Here is a 20,710-nt window from a genome sequence, read left to right on the forward strand (position 1 = left end):
GTACAATCTCCACGAGGCGTCCAAGTGTCCGCCCTCCAATGGTGATCCACACGAAAACTTGATCAAGACTTTAGCTCCAAAGACTTTTGATCCTTAATGCAGAATTCTTCTAAAGAACTCTAATGGCTTGCTTTCCTTCCTTTCTATTTTTCTTTAGCCTTCTAAAATCACTTCTAATCCTTTTGTCCTAAGGAAGACCACCTTGTCTTGGCTTAGGACACACTAGAAGCAATGTTAGAAAGAAAGAAACTAATGTAAGAAAGAAGGGATATGAGAGAAAGAGAGTTGGATTGATTTTCGATGATTAGAAAACACCGGGAGCATTCCTATTTATAGATGGCGTGGGGATGCATCACCAAAGGATGCATCCTATCCACACATCCTTCAGATGGGGCGTGATAAGAGGATGGAGGCGTGATCAAATGAAGAGCCATCTCTAGGATGAGGCGCCAACAAAATAGGGAGGCGTATCATGTGAAGAGGTGGTTATGGCATCCTTATCCAAAACACCTCATGCGGCATTCTCTTTCTTCACGCCATCATAAGTCCATCTTCACGCCATCTGATGTTGACCAAGTCAACATCAAATGCTGATCCATCACGCCATGAATCTTGATCATCCATCATCTCATGATGAAGATCCAATGGCTAGAATGCAAGGCGCCATGAGTAAGGGGAGTTATGTCATCATCCAACGGTTCTAGGATGATCCAATGGTCCCAATGCAAGATGCCTCATCATGATCATATTATGTCTTCATCCAATGGCTGATGAAGATCAAATGGTCATGATTAAAGGCCTTTCTTAACCCAATCTAATTGGGTTCAAACCAACTCACCATTATGTCTTCATCCAACGGTAGATGAAGATCTAACGGTCAAAAATAAATGTTTTATCAAATCTAATCCAATTAGACTCAAATCAAGCCAATTAGGTGCCAACTCTTGGCTAACCCATATTAGAATATGATCTAATCAAATTAGATCAATTAAGAATCAGATTCGAATCCAATTCGAATTAGATTCGAATCTAGTTCGAATCAGGAGCTAAGGTTTGCAACACCTGCTAGGATGTTTATCTTGCAAACATGATATAATCCAATTAGACCCTTGATAAGTTTTCTTGTGTGTGACCCATTGGGTTCCATACTTAGCCAGCAATAGGTGTGAGTGCGAGTTGACCCAACTTGATTAGAACTCTTCTAATCGATTTAAGTCCAAACTGCGCGAACCCGAACTTAACAATTAGAATCCTTTCTAATTGGTGATCGAATTAAACTCTTTAATTCGATCAAACCTATAAGACAAGATTGACGTCTAGCAACGTGTCATGTCTACCCAAAAAATATGGAATTTGGTGGAAATACCAAAAATACCCTTCAGTGGCAAGTTACCATGCAATTCAATCCTTTAATCAAACTGCATCCCAAATATGTATATGAGTATGAATATATGTCAAACTCAATTTCATATTCATATTTTTCTCAATCTTTTAATGATAATTCAAATAATGAAATATTAGAAACTCTTTCTAATTTTCATTCTGCTTTGATCAAAGGCTTCCTGAATTATCATATGATTAGAATAAATAGGATGCTATCTTCTCTTACTAGAAGTGATTAATTCCTTGTTGACCTACTCATAATCTTCGTACACAATCCACCATATCCAGAAGACCTCGTACATAACTTATGTCATGAATGAGTGTAAACCAAAACATAGGTTCATGTGCACAAGATACCATGGTGATCTCAGGTCAAAGGATCAGTTGCACAACTCCCACTAAGAGAATCATCTTTTGACATGTAAGTAAGACTTCATAAGATTTCTCTTTGTAGGTCAATTCAGTGAACTCATTCTTCTAATGAGCACCCATATCTTTGTATTAGTGTCTCCACACAAATGATTGTGAGATCAATCATCCTCTGCATCGAGCATACATAAGACATGCCAGTCTTTCCGGTAATCATTGATCCCTGACTCAATGTACCAATGACTAGGAATATTTAAGATTAGGATTTTAGGATTTTAAGTCTCACTAGTATAATCTCATCATAGTCTTAAAACCATTGCCCTAATCTAAGGAGTTTATCATAAATATAATCAATAGCATATGATAAAACATAACGCCTTTATTCATATTTAAATGTCATGTACATGATTTGGACAAATCAAAAGAAAAATCCTTCGCAATACATATTGCGATTGGCTTGTAGGCCATCTACTCTTTCACGGGGATAATCCGACACATCTAGCATTAGTAAACTAGGAAAATATAATGGAAGCTATAATAACCTTTGTTAGTTGATCACTTAGCTTTTTTAACAATGGCCACTTCGTTTATATATATATATATATATATATATATATATATATATATATACAAGAGTTTAGTACCAATGTCTAGGATGGCATGCATGGTGCTGTTACACAAGCCAACATGGTGGCAATAAAAAAAAGTAAAACAAATGGTTTGATATCCTTCTTCAAATTATAACTTATTTTGACAATAGGACATGACCATTTAGTCAAATATTTACATATATATCCTCCTCAGTTCTAGTAACAATCCATCAATCAGAGTTCAGTTGGAATTAAGATGGTTGTAAAGATTATATTAGAAAGTTAAAAGAAAATGCATTTATCTATCTGTCCTCGAATGTCTAATCTGCAGTAAGAGCCTTCAATTAAACTAGAAGGACCTATCATTAGGAAGGTTACCATTTTCTAGTCTGCCTTTAACTATGCTTTGTAGTCCTTTCACTTCTTACTATGTGATTGGAAAATCCATTTCTTAGGAATAGGCTCAAAGCAATATTGTTGACCTCTATTTGATTTTGATGAGCTCAAAACACATGAGCACATTTCTTATTGTACTAATGAATTTAAGTGAGAGTTTCAGAAGAAAATACATAAAAACTTAAGATAAATCCATTAGAAAAAAGGTTCAAAGGAATTAAGATGAGTTAAACATTTTGTTTGAACCTTATTTGCACTTGGACAGTCCACGAGACGTCTTCCATAGTGGATGAGACGTCTCTGGCACTTAAAAAGTGGTCTGGCATGCCCTCGAGCCGACTAATGACTAAAGAAAGTTGACTCCCACAGAAAAATAGAAGACTATCTCAATGTGCCAGTGCACGAGACGTCTCCCGCAGTGAAGAATAGTATAACTCTTTTCTCCGGTCAGAATGCGAGACGCCTCCTTCAGAGCGCAAGCTGTCTCCTTCAGAGAAAAGATAGAAAAGTATGTTTTGCAAGCTGTGCGCGAGCCAACTCCTACAAAGCGCGAGCCATCTCCCGCAGATGAAAGCAAAGACTCAGTTTTAATGAGGCAGAGCGCGAGCCGACTCCAAACTATTGCGAGCCATCTCCCGAAAGAACAGAAGTTCAAATTTGAAGAAGTCGTGCGCGAGCTGACTCCTGACTTACGTGAGCCATCTTCCGCAGGACTAACAAAAATTCACTTCTGAAGAGCCCGATCTCAAGTCGACTCTAGACAGACTCGAGACATCTCCAACCTAAGACGAGCCGACTCACAAAATGGCCGAGACGTCTCAAATCTGCTGGCACTCCAATGGCTAGTTTGTCAGAACTTCCAAAAGTGGCAGAACGGCTATATTTTACCCCCTAACGACTATTTCTCTAGTAGAAGACTATAAGAAGGGGTGTTTAACAATTTTTCAAAAGAACTTAGTGATCATAAAGAGCATTTAAGAAAAACACCTTAAAAGAGCATTCAAGAGCCATTCAAAGCAAAAGAGAAAGAAGAAATGCATCTTGAGTGAATTTCAAAGCTTCCTCTCTAACTAATGCTGCCTCAATGATCCTCAACTTCCTATGCAATCAAAAGAGGGTCAAGTAAAGGAGAAGCCAAAGTTCTTCTAGCAGTGATCCTTGTTTACAAGACTTCTTTCCTTTACTCCTGTTATTTTGATTGTTATATCTGCTTATGTAAAGAAGCTTGTACTTGTTTAAAACAATCTTTTCATATCTTATAACTTGATTCAATCAGGGGATTGAATCAAAAGGTTAAGACATTATCCAAGCCTGTGAATTGGACTGCGTTCAACCAAGTTTGGTTGGGGTTTGGTTCTAGTTTGTAATACAGGAAAAACCAACTGAAGTCTTATCATGCTTTTGATACCTTTTGGACTATCTAACCCAGTACCAAACTCTACTAACAAATTAGCACTCTTAGGTTTGGACCTGAAACACTAGAGCAATGAAAACGTTTGCAACAACATAAAGAGAGAATAAATTCTTAATAGGATCCAAGAGATTGCCAACCTTGATGAGCACCTAGAGGGTCTATTGCAACATGAAGAGGTTCTTAGATATTAGCACTCTGAAAGGCAATGCCGAACTGTTTTACCTGTTTAACTTAATTCAACCTCTTGTAGGTCGCATTAGGATATGTGTTTAATAAAATGGTCGAATGTGGATCTGGATTTTTGATCTGTTTAATAAATTGATCAGATTTAGGTTGATAGATTTTTTATATATCCTGTATCCGACCCGATCTGTATCTGCTTCGGCCCAACCGGATTGCCACATCTGTCTCCAGCCTTCAGCGTAACTTGGTTACAAGCATGCGACAAAATACCACTTTCTTTAACAAGATGGCTAATTTATTGGCTTCGTAGCAACTGGTTTACTACTTTGGTAATTGAGCATGGAGCACTTACTAATGCCCTAGACATCACCAAAGAGTTAAATTCTTTCTTCCTAGAGCTTTATTTTAACCTTTCTAGTATAAACCCTTCTCCCTAAACTGGCAGGTCTTATACCTGCTTAACCTTCACTTTTCTTTCCTTGAAGCTGATCAAACAAGCAAATTTTGACCTTCGCTAGGAGAAAGTGCCAGCCTTTGATAGTTTTTGCTTCTCCTTCTACCAAATCTTTTGGGACATGACGAAAGGTCTCCTTGCTCTTTACAATTTCTTCTATGGCAATGGTATTGGTATAACAGATTCAACTATGCTTTTATCACTTTGCGTGCCAAAAATGGAGCATCTTGAAATATGACTTCAGACCAATGGTTTTGACTCATGGTATTCTCAAAATCATGTCTGAGTCCTCGCTACACGCTTGAAAACCATATAATGCACGGACCTTATCTGCTCTTCCCGGTGAGCATTTCTTCATAACCTTTTATCCTGGATAGTTTCATCTCAGCTCGTGAGATGATCAACTATTCGAAATCGAGAAACCTTAGTAGTGTTCTCCTGAAGCTTGGCTTTGAAAAAGCTTTTGGGAGATGGTTTAAACCATAAAAGAGGTTTGCTCAGTCCCATTCTCTTCAAGGGGCAGTTGGTAGGTTTAATTACTGGCCTCGGTCCCAAGACTGTTGGTGAATGCCCTTGCTCGCTCCAATTTGCAGATGATACCTCCCTATTTTGCATAGACTCGACAAAGTGTCCAAACAGTTAAATTTTCTTTCATTCTTTCAAGCTTATCTATGGTCTCACTAGCAACTATTTCTGAATCTGCGTGAGTTATGGTTGGCAATGGCCATAGCGAGGGTACATTTTTCATTGCAAATTGGAGGAATTGCATATAATTATCTGGGCTTGCGTCGTCATGGTCGCCGCTTTTCCAAAGACCATTGGCATTCTCTAATCAACAAGGTTGACCAGAACTTGCAGGATGGAAAAGCAAACTACCCTAGGAGGATGTCGCATGCTAGTGAACTCAATTCTCTCAGTGATCTTGCAGTGCTCCATGTCTCTATCTTTTGTCTTTCCCTGCTAGTTCATCAAGCACCTAGATCACAACCGAAGATGAGTCGCATAATGTTTTAGGCGGTCATTGTCTCATCAACTAGAAAAAATTGCTGTAAACACAAAAGTCTAAAGAGGTGCTAGAGATCAGAGATCTCAAATCAATGAATCTGCCCTCCTTGAGATATGGAGACTGAGACTTTTGCAGCCGTCAACCTTGCCTTGAAAACGAATCATAACTCGAAAACATTACCCAAGGGAACTCATTGTCTCAAAATTTAGATATATCAAAGCATCTGCCTCTGCTTTCTAGAATTCTGTTGTGCAATGCACAGACAATTTTAGCTTAACAATCACCATTGGGACTGGCCTAGGCTCAGATTTTGGCTTGACCCATGGCCAGGACCCGTTCGTAAACTTTTCCCTCATATTGGGCACAGCTGCCATCTTCAAACTATTTCAACTTCTCCATCCAATCCATAATAACATTAATTGTGAGGCACTTCAAGTTCGAACTGCTCGATCAAATCCTAGTACTTAAAACTCATGTGGCACTTCTTCCTATTGGGTTAAGCAGTTGTAATCGACGCCGCTGCCCCAGGAAAATCCAGTTGTTTGCTTGGTTGCACAACAGAATCAATGAGTTAACAAAGTGCAATACACTTCAAAAGATGATTAGAAATTAATTGATGTCCTTCAAATGATCCTAATTTTGGTGCCATGCTTGCTATATTAATCTATAAAAGTAAAATAAAATTCACTATGTTAACGAGGCACCGTAGAACCGTATATATACATACATACTGCACAAGTTACATTGGTTTAATTGTTGTACATTACTTAAAATGTAAGTTAATAATTTACCATGCCCTATGGAATATGATCTCATGCACTAATACCATATAATAATAGAGAATAATAATCTTGATTACAACATGCAATAAATCTCAATGAGAAATTTGATTGCATATTAATTATTGGTAAGCGCTTAACTACCACCAAATCATATGTCTCATCATAAATTAATGCATCGTGACACGGCACTGCACCATCAACATGCCATGTGGAATGAAGGAATTGGTGCAACCAATAAAATTGATGCAGTACTTATTGGAATTATAATATAAAGTGCCAACCTCTAATTGAGGATTAAAAGCTTTTTCCTAAATCAATTAGACCACAAATCTTATCTACGAACACCCAAACATATCTTCAACCAGTGCTGTTGAAATCTTAAACTGATTTTAGGTATAATCTTGAGGGCATCCCAATGTTCTCTATATGTCCATCTAAGAAGTCTTACTTCATAAGAAGTCTTACTTACATGTCAAAAGATGATCCTCTTAGTGGAAATTGTGCAAATGATCCTTTGACCTAAGATCACCATAGTATCTTGTGTACATAAATCTATATTTTGGTTTACACTCATTCATGACAATAAGTTGTGTACGAGGTCTTCTGGATATGGTGGATTGTGTACGAAGGTTATGAGAAGGTCAACAAGAAATTAATCACTTCTAGTAAAAGAAGATCGCATCCTATTTATTCTAATCATATGATAATTCAAGGAGCCTTTGATCAAAGCACAATGAAAATTAGAAAGAGTTTCTAATATTTCATAATTCGAATTATCATTAGAAGATTGAGAAATATATGAATATGAAATTGAGTTTGACATATATTCATACTCATATACATATTCGGGATGCAATTTGATTAAAGGATTGAATTGCACGATAACTTGCCACTGAAGGGTATTTTTGGTATTTCCACCAAATTCCATATTTTTCGGGTAGACATGACACGTTGCTAGACGTCAATCTTGTCTTATAGGTTTGATCGAATTTAACAATCATACATCATGCATAATCATTTGATTGAACCAATTAAGGATGGCTCTGATACCACTGTAGGGTTCTAGCATGTCTTAATGGGCAGCAGAAGCTAGGGATTTTAAAAAATTTCTTAATAAAGTCCCTTAACATGAAATCCTTATAAGCCTAGATCACCTTAATGGTAACAATCTAATAATATATAAACATAAATGTAAAAATAGAAGAATACCTCTAACGCTAATCCAAAGTGTACAATCTCCACGAGGCATCCAAGTGTCCGCCCTCCAATGGTGATCCACACGAAAACTTGATCAAGACTTTAGCTCCAAAAACTTTTGATCCTAAATGCAGAATTCTTCTAAAGAACTCAATTGGCTTGCTTTCTTTCCTCTCTAATTTTCTTTCACTTTCTAAAATTACTTCTAATATTTTTGTCCTAAAGAAGAACTCCTTGTCTTGGTTTAGGACACCTTAGAAGCAATGCTAAAAATAGACACTCTTTAAGAAAAAAGAAATGAGGGAGAGAGAGAGAGAGTTGGATTTGGTTTCCGATGATTAGAAAACACCGGGAGCATTAGAAAAATAGATTCCTTCCTTAATCTCATTAAGGAAGAAAATACATAATGAATAAACCAAGAAAGGAGGCTTATAATACTCATTATAAATCTCATTATTCAATCCTTCCTTAATCATAATACTCCTTTCTTGTTCAAACCTGAAGTGAAAAGGATTTTTTTTTTTTTTTGAAGATAGAGGAGGACCCATCAGGCTTCTATTCAAAGTAGTGATGTGGTTGAAATTCAAATATTCAGAAAGGCTCATTGGAGTTGTCCTTCTAGGCTCATAAAAAAAGCTGTCCACATTTATTATTGCAATATTTCTTCCCAATCCAAACCAATTTGCATGTGAATTCCCTAAGTGAGAAGGGGCGGGGTGTGAGGGCAAAAGATTGATTTAAGATAAGTTTAAAATTCTGCACACATTATCTGGGAGAATGACTGATTTAGAGAGTATTACTATTTAGATTGTTTCTTAATTATGGTATGCGTGCAAATCTAGGATATGTGAGAAATATTTTGGCATTTGTAAGGGATCATTTCTTTATGGGTGAGTATGGTGGGATGTGAAACCAGGAAATTGGGGGAGAAGAATCATGATCTCGATGGTAATTCTTTCCAATACAATCCAATCTGCATGGGGACTCTCAAAGTGAGAAAGGATGGGACATATAAGGAAGAGATTGGCTTGCAATATGTTTAGGATTCAATACTCATGGGACTTGTATATAGGATAATGGCTATGATAATGCTTTAAGTCTCCGATACCCAACCCCATACCTGTAACATACTTGTGTGGGTTTAGGTCAATACTCTTGGGATGGGATTTAGAGAATGGGCATGGAATTAATATCTAGATCAGTAGCGTTACTTAGAGATGATTAATATATAGATCACTTTCAATCATGGTGTGTGTAGATATGGGATTGGAGAGAGATTAAGGTGATACTGATGGTGGTGCATGGAAATTAAAGAAGGACATGCCTCATGATTTTTTTCCTTTATTTTTCAATCCTTCTTATTGTATTTGGCTCTAGAATGACTCTGAGATATAATTTATAATGACCTGTTAGCTGTTACACTTGGTAGACCCAACTTTATTTAGTTTCTAAGCAGAAACATGTGAAAGGCGTCTTTAGAATACGAGCTTGATGCTGAATAATAATTGCAACAAATAAGGTATTCCCTCCTGCTTCTAAAAACTTCACTAGTTCGTAAAAAACTTTAGGATGCTTTTGTGTTGTCCTAGGGGCAAGTGCTGCAATGGATACTATATCAAATTGAGGCATAATTGATATTCATACATACATACATACACATACATATGCTCATATCTATGTGTATGTGTAAAATGATGTCTAAGGATAAATGAGCCATTGTGAGAGGTCGCAAATATTTTTTCAGATAGGAACGCCGACGGATAAGCATAGATTAAAGTGTTAATAAATTATAGATTAAAGTGTTAGATAAAAACAGACCTTAGGAGATAAGCATAGATTTTTCAAACTATTGGATATAAGTATAATTTACTTCTAATTCTAGGGAGCTTTTTATAATTTACTCATCACCCAGGGATAATTTTGAATTTTTATATGAGGTAAACAAATTTACTAATATCGTTAATTTAATTGGGTGTAAGTGTAAGTTTTACAAACTAGTAGGTATACATATAATAAACGTAAATATTAACAGAATTTTTGTAATTTACTCAAACTTTTTTATAGGCACCGGGATATGGTCAAACCAATGGATTGAGCTTGAGTCTAAAACGAAGAGCCAAAAACTATTTATGTTCGGTCACGGTAAAGTGTGCCCTTTAATCTCAAATCATCGTCCAGCATGAGCTTTTCAAATCATCTATTTTTTAAATTTAATATTTTAACTAACAAATCTTTACATTAACACTTTTTATTTTTATTATTTTTGGATTTATCATGATATCGGTTAAGATTTTGATCTCCTATAATCCAACGCGATGACATTTATCTCCATCTTTCAACAACCTCAATTCCTATCTCCATCAAAGCCGGCGAAATTCTTCAAAGGATTAGAACTGAATTCGGTATCCAGAATCGAGGAAGAAAGAAAATAAGTAAAACAAATTCAACTGCCGATGAGGGAAAACTTTTCAAACCTCTCCACCTCTTCCACGCCTCTGCTATAACCGTAGAACCCTTAACTCGATCTCCATGTGAAAAACCCCAAAGCCCTAGCCTCTCGATCCTCTCCATCTCACTTCCATGGGGAAGCGCTCTCGTATGTTGAGGTCCTCCAGCTTCGGGGCGGCCAGTCCCCTCGACAAGTTCTTCTGCCGGATATGCCATTTGAATGCTAGTAGTATCTCTTGAATAAATGGGTATGCCAAAGCTTGCGTGGTCCAAAGATGGAGCAAACGATGAGGTCTTAAGAGGGAAAGATTCCACGAGTCCAAGCCAAACTGTGATCCATCCAAAGACTCCAAATCTAACACCACACCACTTCACATCTATCAAGCTATCATTACAGACCCTAAGTCAAATGGACTTCGTCATCTGGTGTATTATGGCCACATGCTTGTCATAACAATTCACAATCCCGTGACTGACATACCCCTTTCAGTGTCTCGCAATTAATATGTTGCATGTTATCCTATTAACAACCATTTAGTTTGAGCTTCTCTCTTTCTTATAAGAAATATCTGATGTATTTTGAGCCATTATAACAGAAAAAATGAATGGTAATTGTAATATGACATTGTTATTGATACTTGCCTATGCATGCATACATACACTATAAAAACAAAGGTATAGTTTATTGTCTATAGAAAGGGCGGTCTAGTAGAAAAATGTAAGTCATATGCATGTATATGTGCATTATTTAAAATAAAAATTCTTTTTAGTATCATAGTTGATGAATTAGACTAGGCAAATTTCATTCGTTAAATTCTAGGCATAATCAAGAAATAAAATACATATTCTTAAATGATCAGAAATGCCTATATAAAATAAATACGAATAAAGAGATAACCGATAAATCAAATGAAGTATATACAATGCATGATATGTATATATGAAGTATGTATTCCATAAACATTGTTCTTAGGGTTTAATTTCAATGTATTGTAGTAAACCAATGGTGTAAATCTTTTTTTTTTGGCCCCTTCTCAATTTTCTTCTGATAGGGGACTGGGCATATGGAACAGTTAGGATGGACTAAAATAGTCATTAACAAGAATATAAAAGTAGAGAATAAAAAATGTGTCCTTGTCCATCCCAATTTTGGGAGATAATAGGTGTCCATGCTCATCTTGCGTACCATTTTCTTCCTGGAATGATATGGTGCCGTCAAAATATGCTGGTACCATCGGAACATGTTGGTAGCATCGGAAAGTGCCAATACTGTTGGAACATGCTGGTACAATTGGAACATGCGAATACCGTTGGAACGTGCCGATACTGTCTGGACTCCTTGGTCCAAACATAATTTTGAGAAAACTTATCGAAGATATTAGCTTAGGATATGAAGCAACTAGTCTTCTAGAAACACCAAAGGGAAGCTACACAACGGGAAAATGAGTTGGAATGGTTGAAATCAAGGGAAGAAGAGACTCCTTTCTTGTTCAAACCTGAAGTGAAAGGATTTTTTTTTTTTTTTTGAAGATAGAGGAGGACCCATCAGGCTTCTATTCAAAGTAGTGATGTGGTTGAAATTCAAATATTCAGAAAGGCTCATTGGAGTTGTCCTTCTAGGCTCATAAAAAAAGCTGTCCACATTTATAAGCTGCAATATTTCTTCCCAATCCAAACCAATTTGCATGTGAATTCCCTAAGTGAGAAGGGGTGGGGTGTGAAGGGAAAAGATTGATTTAAGATAAGTTTAAAATTCTGCACACATTATCTGGGAGAATGACTGATTTAGAGAGTATTACTATTTAGATTGTTTCTAAATTATGGTATGCATGCAAATCTAGGATATGTGAGAAATATTTTGGTATGAAGATAATCACTTGTGTGGACCCTATTTAGTTATATATAATGAGTTCCGGATTCCGGCGAGAAGAGAGGCTGATGAAGCTTGGAACAGGGCACCTGGGAGCTAGAGAAAGAAGGGGGGTTTGGGGGGTGGCGGAGCTCGGCTACGGCGACACGATGGCAACCGGAGGTGAGGAAGAAAAGATGAGGGAGCTCGGTGGTGTTCCGTTGCAAGGGATGAGAGGTATTTGAATGATTTCAAAATGCTTTAAATTCGGTCGGCAAAAGGATAAGGCCGACCGTCGATTTTTGCCAGCCCGATTGCTGTGGCCTTATCCAACAGTCGGAGGATCGGGCAGAGGAAATTTTTTGGTTTTTTTTTTTATTGGAGTTGATGGGCATTGCTGGCTTCAATTCGGAACCGGCCAATTGGATCGATTCTCGCACATACATATTACCACCCTTCAATTCTATATTATTATTAGTTCTTAAAAGCTAGCATGGCCATGAATGCGGAGGATATCACTAGGGTGCAAATAGATCAGACCGGATCGGAATATGAGTGGCCTCGACCCAATTCAATTTTTTGTTTGGGTCCTAAAGCTCGGGACCAATTCAAGAGTTGAAGACCAACTGATCGATTGACGTGCATGTGCTTGTAATAAATAGGGTCACAAGGAGGAGGGTTTCAATGCCAATTCTCAACCAATTCCTTACATGCCTTCGTTTAAAATTATAAATATTTAATAGGCTTTTATGATGAATTAGGCTCATTAAATAGCCAAAAACAGCTGTTTCATTATCACACAGCAAATGCATGATGAAAAGTAGTCGTGACTACATAACCACAATTCTTCTATGAGTGTAATAGATTGACGTCTGATAATCTCATGTGGCTATATGGTTCTAATCCAAGTGTAATAGACTGGGCGACATCCCCAAAAAACAGGAGCCATGTTGATTTCATGGGGCATGTTGAGGTGCCGAGACAATGAGGTCACAATGGTTAACAGCCAGGTTACTAAAAATATAGCTAATGAAACCAAAAGCATGTACCATGATAGAATACACATCATCTAGCTAAAACTAACTCATGCATGCAACAGCGGACACAAGGTACTTAAATTGCATGAAATCTTCAAAGTGCTTTCCGCCTAAAGTTTAAACAGCCAGCATATGTATGCTTCTTTAATTTGACATTTACCAGGAGACAGGTAACACAATGCAACAATAAAAAGCACCATGCTGTTTAATACTGGCCATGTTAAATGTATGCTTCTCACTGAGAAATGACCCAATGGAGGCCACTCATCCGGTAGGGAAGCAACTTCAAAAACATAAGAAGCGAATGAAGAATGTGATGAACTACAAGACATTCTTTAATTGTAGGGCCTATAAGCAAGAGTCTAAAAGTTGTTAAACATACAATGGTGAAGACTTAAAAATAAGACATTATGCTACTTAAATTGCTTTTCAAGTTACCATAAAACAGACGTGCATATAGAAGCAAGGTGGGAAACAGCATGCATCTGGTGATGATTAGTTTAATCAAGAAACAAAAGAGAAAGTGCATGTCTGTCTCATGGCCAGTCCCAAAAAGTAATGGCAGCAATGTTGCTCCTCCAGGAGCTGGAATATGAGACCGTCATCCAGTGGAGGAACTTCCTGAAAGGATTGAACTTTCAAGAAGAACCATCAACACCCAAGGACTTTCTATGTGACGTTTACTTAGGAATTTACAAACATGATTGATTTGCTCCAACAAGTTAAGGAGATTTTCACCCAGAAAAATCTCCTTCGTCACAGCTGACACTAGCCATTCCTTGTGGCAAGAAGCAGTTCGATTAAAAATGAAACAACATGTCTACACTATTCTTAGTTTAAATTTAAAAAACAAAACCAAAAGAATAGAGGCGTATGTATGTCTCATGGCCAGTCCTGAAAGGTAATGGCACCAACGCTGCACCTCCAGGCCATAGAATATGGGACTGCCATCAGGTGGAGGACCTTCCTAGAAAGATTGCACTTTCAAGAAGAACCATCAACACCCAAGAACTTTCTATATGACGTTTACTTAGGAATTTACAAAAACATGATTGGTTTGCTCCAACAAGTTAAGAAGATTTTCACCCAGAAAAACCTCCTTCGTCACACTTAACACTAGCCACCCACTCCTTGTAGCAAGAAGCAGCTGGGTAAAAAATGAAACACATCTACTCTATGCTTAGTTTAAATAAAAAAATAAAAGAAAAGAGGTGTATGTATGTCACATGGCCAGTCCCGAATGGTAATGGCAGTGATGCTGCTTCTCCAGGCGATAGAATATGAGACCATCATTAGGTGGAGGAACTTCCTGAAAAGATTGAACTTTCTAGAAGAACCATCAACACCCAAGAACTTTCTATATAACATTTGCTTAGGAATTTACAAAAACATGATTGGTTTGCTCCAACAAGTTAAGAAGATTTTCACCCAGAAAAATCTTCTTCGTCACACTTAACACTAGCCACCCACTCCTTGTAGTGGGAAGTGGTTGGGTAAAAACATGAAACACATCTACTCTATGCTTAGTTTTAATAAAAATATAAAAGAATAGAGATGTATGTATGTCTCATGGCCAGTCCCGAAAGGTAATGGCAACGATGCTGCTTCTCCAGGCGATGGAATATGAGACTGCCATCAGGTGGAGGCACTTTCTGAAAGGATTGAACTTTCTAGAAGAACCATCAACACCCAAAGGACTTTCTATGGGACGTTTACTTATGAATTTACAAACATGATAGGTTTGCTCCAAAAAGTTAAGAAGATTTTCACCTAGAAAAATCTCCTTCGTCACGCTTAACACTAGCCACCCACTCATTGTAGCAAGAAGCAACTAGGTAAAAAATGAATCATCTACTCCATGCTTAGTTTAAATTTGAAAAAAAGAATAGAGGTGTATGTAGGTCACATGGCCAGTCCCGAAAGGTAATGGCAGCGATGCTGCTTCTCCAGGCGATGGAATATGAGACTGCCATCAGGTGGAGGAACTTTCTGAAAGGATTGAACTCTCTAGAAGAACCATCAACACCCAAAGGACTTTCTATGTGACGTTTACTTAGGAATTTACAAACATGATTGGTTTGCTCCAAAAAGTTCAGAAGATTTTCACCCAGAAAAATCTCCTTCGTCACGCTTAACACTAGCCACCCACACATTGTAGCAAGAAGCAACTAGGTAAAAAATGAATCATCTACTCCATGCTTAGTTTAAATATTAAAAAAAAAGAATAGAGGTGTACGTATGTCTCATGGCCAGTCCCGAAAGGTAATGGCAGCGATGCTGCTTCTCCAGGCGATGGAATATGAGACTGCCATCAGGTGGAGGAACTTTCTGAAAGGTTGAACTTTCTAGAAGAACCACCAACACCCAAAGACTTTCTATGTGATGTTTACTTAGGAATTTACAAACATGATTGGTTTGCTCCAACAAGTTAAGGAGATTATCACCCAGAAAAATCTCCTTCGTCACACCTAACACTAGCCACTCCTTGTAGCAACAGGCAGTTGTGTAGAAAACAACATGTCTTCTCTGATTCTTAGTTTAAATAAAAAAGGAAAAGAATAAAGGAATATGCATGTCTCATGTTCAATTTCAAAAAGTAACAGCAACAACATTGCTTCCTCAGGCAATAGAATATGAGACTTTTTCTAGGTCGAAGTACTTCCTTAAAGTATTGCACTTTCAAAAGAAACATTAACATCCAAAGACTTTCTTTGTGACATTCACTTACAATATACAAAACATGATGGGTTCGCTCCAACAAGTTACAGAGATTTTCACTCAGAAAAAAATCTCTCTATCATCATCAAATGGATCAAAACTCTCTTGCAAATGGAGAAAGCAAAAAAGATGTGATACCAAAAAAAACTTCTCTGATGTTTCGATGGACATAATAGATGATTTAGCAATACAAGCTACAAACATTCAAAATCTCAGACAGCAAAATAATAAATAAGGTGATCATATCAGCTCAAAAATTCAATAATTTCGTCAAATCACAGAAGCCAATAGAAAATTGTATTGTGTGGAAAAAACACATGGTAGCATGCTTAAAGCAATTACAAACAATCATATCTATCAAAAAATCAAAAAGTTCCGTTACCAATTGTGCAGTAGCATTGTGCACCAGCTAACATCTGGTGATTGGTACAGATATCATAACCGACATAATCAAAGAAGTATTAGTGCCCGGTCTTGGCTCGCCACCAAAACTGAAGTATCAACTATCAGATCCAGTGGGTGCTACTGATCAACGGATGCGTTAAAAGATGACAAAGCATTGCTATGATAATTTTTTTGGTAACTAGAAAAAAAATACAAGCGGAGTTTTATAATAAAAGAGATATCTTCAAAGAACATATAGACACCATCCTTTCTGCGCCATGGCCTCCGCTGCGTTACAATGACAGCAGGCATGACCTTCTTTTCTTTTTGAGGTCAGGCTTACCCTTTTTGACAGCGGCCATCACCGTATCCCCATCACCATATCCCAACACAAGCAGTGGGAAACCGGTTGAGACGGCCCTTCATACCCAGCGACATCTGGAACTTATTTCCGGCAGAACCTCCTCGTCCTATGTATTGCAACAAATGATAAATCGGTGAGACAATGTAACTCAATTCTAAAATATAATCTACACCAAAAAGAACCAATATACTAATTCTTGAATATAACAAAAATAAATACAAAGGACAAAAAAAGCCTTTTTTGTTTGAAAACTGAAGTAGAAATGCCAGATTATAGATTTTCCTGCAAAGAATCATAAAAAACGAGAGCCATAAATCAATAGACACCTAAACGGTCTTAATAATCACTTCTCTCACAAGCATCTAAATAACATGGTAAAATCTTAAAAAATATCTGCTAATAAAAAACAAATAAGAAGGTGTGGAGTCAAGACTTTTCACTGCGTATCTAGCAGAAACTGATAAAAAAATTAGGAGAGATCTAATAAAGCGTAAGCTTTCCAGGAGGAAAAAACGGAAGACCAAAACTTGAATGAAAAAATGAAATCCAATTAGTTTGATGAAGGAATCAAGCCTTACAATCGCCCTAAAATCGGACGCATTCATCCAGCAAAGATTAAACTTGCAAGGCTTCTACATCGGTCTCTTTTGTTTTCCCTAAAGCAAACAACAAAGACAAAAAGGCGCTCATCTGAAGACACCCAGAAAAACCTCCTTGGTTACACTTAACACTAGCCACCCACTCCTTGCAGCAAGAAGCAGCTGGGTAAAAAATGAAACTGCTTGGTTTAAATAAAAAAATAAAAGAAAAGAGGTGTATGTATGTCTCATGGCCAGTCCAGAAAGATAATGGCAGCGATGCTGCTTCTCCAGGCGATGGAATATGAGACCATCATCAGGTGGAGGAACTTCCTGAAAGGATTGAACTTTCTAGAAGAACCATCAACACCCAAAGGACTTTCTATGTGACGTTTACTTAGGAATTTACAAACATGATTGGTTTGCTCCAACAAGTTAAGAAGATTTTCACCCAAAAAAATCTCCTTCGTCACACTTAACACTAGCCACCCACTCCCTGTAGTGGGAAGTGGTTGGCTAAAAACATGAAACACAACTACTCTATGCTTAGTTTTAATAAAAATATAAAAGAATAGAGATGTATGTATGTTACATGGCCAGTCCCGAAAGGTAATGGCAGCGATGCTGCTTCTCCAGGCGATGGAATATGAGACTGCCATCAGGTGGAGGAACTTCCCGAAAGGTTTGAACTTTCTAGAAGAACCATCAACACCCAAAGGACTTTCTATGTGACGTTTACTTAGGAATTTACAAACATGATTGGTTTGCTCCAAAAAGTTAAAGAAGATTTTCACCTAGAAAAATCTCCTTCGTCACGCTTAACACTAGCCACCCACACATTGTAGCAAGAAGCAACTAGGTAAAAAATGAATCATCTACTCCATGCTTAGTTTAAATAAAAAAAAAAGAATAGAGGTGTATGTATGTCTCATGGCCAGTCCCGAAAGGTAATGGCAGCAATGCTGCTTCTCCAGGCGATGGAATATAAGACTGCCATCAGGTGGAGGAACTTTCTGAAAGGTTGAACTTTCTAAAAGAACCATCAACACCCAAAGACTTTCTATGTGACGTTTACTTAGGAATTTACAAACATGATTGGTTTGCTCCAACAAGTTAAGGAGATTATCACCCAGAAAAATCTCCATCGTCACACCTAACACTAGCCACTCCTTGTTGCTGGGTAGAAAACAACATGTCTTCTCTGATTCTTAGTTTAAATAAAAAACCAAAAGAATAAAGGAATATGCATGTCTCATGTTCAATTCCAAAAGGTAACAGCAACAACATTGCTTCCTCAGGCAATAGAACATGAGACTGTTTCTAGGTCGAAGTACTTCCTTAAAGTATTGCACTTTCAAAAGAAACATTAACATCCAAAGACTTTCTTTGTGACATTCACTTACAATAAACAAAACATGATGGGTTCGCTCCAACAAGTTACAGAGATTTTCACCCAGAAAAAAATCTCTCTATCATCATCAAATGGATTAAAACTCTCTTGCAAATGGAGAAAACAAAAAAGATGAGATACCAAAAAAAAACTTCTCTGATGTTTCGATGGACATAATAGATGATTTAGCAATACAAGCTACAAACATTCAAAATCTAAGACAGCAAAATAATAAATAAGGTGATCATATCAACTTAAAAATTCAATAATTCCGTCAAATCACAGAAGCCAATAGAAAATTGTATTGTGTGGAAAAAAGACATGGTAGTATGCTTAAAGCAATTACAAACAATCATATATATCAAAAAATCAAAAAGTTCCGTTACCAATTGTGCAATAGTATTGTGCACCAGCTAACATCTGGTGATTGGTACAGATATCATAACCGACATAATCAAAGAAGTATTAGTGCTCGGTCTTGGCTCGCCACCAAAACTGAAGTATCAACTATCAGATCTAACTATCAGATCCAGTGGGTGCTACTGATCAACGGATGCGTTAAAAGATGACAAAGCATAGCTATGATAAGTTTTTTGGTAACTAGAAAAAAAATACAAGCGGAGTTTTATAATAAAAGAGATACCTTCAAAGTACATATAGACACCATCCTTTCTGCGCCATCGCCTCCGCTGCGTTACAATGACAGCAGGCATGACCTTCTTTTCTTTTTGAGGTCAGGCTTACCCTTTTTGACAGGGGCCATCACCGTATCCCCATCACCATATCCCAACACAAGCAGTGGGAAACCGGTTGAGACGGCCCTTCATACCCAGCGACATCTGGAACTTATTTCCGGCAGAACCTCCTCGTCCTATGTATTGCAACAAATGATAAATCGGTGAGACAATGCTAACTCAATTCTAAAATATAATCCACACCAAAAACAACCAATATACTAATTCTTGAATATAACAAAAATAAATACAAAGGACAAAAAAAGCCTTTTTTGTTTGAACTGAAGTAGAAATGCCAGATTATAGATTTTCCTGCATAGAATCATAAAAAACGAGAGCCATAAATCAATAGATACCTAAACGGTCTTAATAATCACTTGTCTCTCACAAGCATCTAAATAACATGGTAAACTCTTAAAAAATATCTGCTAATAAAAAACAAATAAGAAGGTGTGGAGTCAAGACTTTTCACTGCGTATCTAGCAGAAACTGATAAAAAAATTAGGAGAGATCTAATAAAGCGTAAACTTTCCAGGAGGAAAAAACGGAAGACCAAAACTTGAATGAAAAAATGAAATCCAATTGGTTTGATGAAGGAATCAAGCCTTACAATCGCCCTAAAATCGGACGCATTCATCCAGCAAAGATTAAACTTGCAAGGCTTCTACATCGGTCTCTTTTGTTTTCCCTAAAGCAAACAACAAAGACAAGAAGGCGCTCATCTGAAGACACCCAGAAAAACCTCCTTGGTTACACTTAACACTAGCCACCCACTCCTTGCAGCAAGAAGCAGCTGGGTAAAAAATGAAACACATCTACTCTATGCTTGGTTTAAATAAAAAAATAAAAGAAAAGAGGTGTATGTATGTCTCATGGCCAGTCCCGAAAGGTAATGGCAGCGATGCTGCTTCTCCAGGCGATGGAATATGAGACCATCATCAGGTGGAGGAACTTCCTGAAAGGATTGAACTTTCTAGAAGAACCATCAACACCCAAAGAACTTTCTATGTGACGTTTACTTAGGAATTTACAAAAATGATTGGTTTGCTCCAACAAGTTAAGAAGATTTTCACCCAGAAAAATCTCCTTCGTCACACTTAACACTAGCCACCCACACCCTGTAGTGGGAAGTGGTTGGGTAAAAACATGAAACACAACTACTCTATGCTTAGTTTTAATAAAAATACAAAAGAATAAAGATGTATGTATGTCTCATGGCCAGTCCCGAAAGGTAATGGCAGCGATGCTGCTTCTCCAGGCGATGGAATATGAGACTGCCATCAGGTGGAGGAACTTCCCGTAAGGTTTGAACTTTCTAGAAGAACCATCAACACCCAAAGGACTTTCTATGTGACGTTTACTTAGGAATTTACAAACATGATTGGTTTGCTCCAAAAAATTAAGAAGATTTTCACCCAGAAAAATCTCCTTCGT

At 37.4% G+C, this 20,710-nt stretch overlaps 1 non-coding gene across 1 annotated transcript; it reads right to left on the reverse strand.

Moving 5' to 3' along the window:
- Window positions 1–13,260: 13,260 nt before the first annotated feature.
- LOC113462557 (small nucleolar RNA snoR137) lies at window positions 13,261–13,392 on the reverse strand. Its single transcript, XR_003385124.2, has one exon. It is a non-coding gene; the product is annotated as a small nucleolar RNA snoR137 (small nucleolar RNA).
- Window positions 13,393–20,710: the final 7,318 nt, after the last annotated feature.

Source organism: Phoenix dactylifera, chromosome 2 (assembly GCF_051530095.1).
Source record: "Phoenix dactylifera cultivar Ajwa chromosome 2, Ajwa_hap1_PhDact_Kaust_v1.1, whole genome shotgun sequence".
NCBI lineage: Eukaryota > Viridiplantae > Streptophyta > Magnoliopsida > Arecales > Arecaceae > Phoenix > Phoenix dactylifera.